A 1350-nucleotide genomic window follows, 5' to 3' on the forward strand; every position below is an offset into this window, starting at 1 on the left:
CTTAAGATGTGTGCGGTCCAACAAAGCACGGTCTTCTGTGCTTCGAAGGCACTTGGCTTCCCTGGGATCTGGTCCAGATATCGGTGCAAACCTTTCTTAATGCATCCCAGGGCTCCTATCACAACTGGTACATCTGTGTTCTTGTGTTCTAGGATCTGCTGATGTTGATTTCCAGGCTCTTGTACTTGATGAGCATCTTGTTCTCTTTCTCCACTACATTGTGGTCCACTGGTATCACAACGTCAATGATCTTGTCCTTCTGGTTGTGGACAATGATGTCCGGGCGGTTTGCACTGATGGTCAAGTTGGTAAACACACCCTTGACCCACATGATGGTACAGTCATCAGTGTTCACTACTGGTTGTGGGACATTCTCATACCAATTGTCGGGCACTTCAACACCAAGGTCCTTGCAAATCATCCAATGCAAGCTTGCAACCTTGCTCCTTATAGTCTATGCGAGCAAGTGTGGAGCAACCAGAAATTATGTGACTGACTGTTTCCTCAGTTACTTCACACATTCTACATCTACTGTCGAACCTCCGCTCAGCTGGATGTTGTGGATTTTGAAGACAACAGTTGTGCATTTGTCTTGTCGGATGTCATCACTGAACGTCTTGACGATGTGCATTGTCTGCCTGTGCTGCTTCTCGTCTCTACCGAAGATCTTGAGGTCGTCCATTTACAACTTACCCCAAACTTTTGAATGGTTGTGTATCATGGTTTCACACAAAATTATTAAGCAGTAAGAGGTTGCTCTGCTAACATGGCTGTGTTTCTTAGCCACAGAGCCTTCGTATCCGTCACTGTCCCGTTAAGACTGCCTGCAAATTAGTCTCTGTCTGCTTTTCTTTCCAGGATGCAAAATAAAGGAGTTACAAATTATGAAGTGCATGTTAACATAAGTGTGTTTGCACTCTTTAGGACTAATTTAAGTCCTTGCTGAATTTGGTTACCTCTAAGTAGATTGATAACTCTTGGAATATCAACGCAGTTGGCTAATCTACTTATTTTCCAAGAGTTTTTTTTTTTTTTTTTTTTAACATTGATATAAATAAGAAATGTTTCTTGAGCAGCAAATCGGTATATTAGAATACTTTCTTAAGGATCAAATGGACACTAAAGACTGAAGTAATGGCTGCTGAAAATTCAGCTTTGCCACAACTTTTAACAATATTACTGTTTTTACTATATATTTTGATGAAATAAATGCAGCCTTGGTGACCATCAGAGACCTCTTTCAGACTTTTTAAAACAACATAATTATTCCAAACTTAGTGTACATAGTTTATATAAATACAAGCTTTCTGTAAAAGCTGTTGGTAGGAAAACCTCTGGTGTTCATACTGA

Source organism: Sinocyclocheilus anshuiensis, unplaced genomic scaffold (genome assembly GCF_001515605.1).
Source record: "Sinocyclocheilus anshuiensis isolate Anshui unplaced genomic scaffold, SAMN03320099.WGS_v1.1 scaffold1648, whole genome shotgun sequence".
NCBI classification, from domain to species: domain Eukaryota; kingdom Metazoa; phylum Chordata; class Actinopteri; order Cypriniformes; family Cyprinidae; genus Sinocyclocheilus; species Sinocyclocheilus anshuiensis.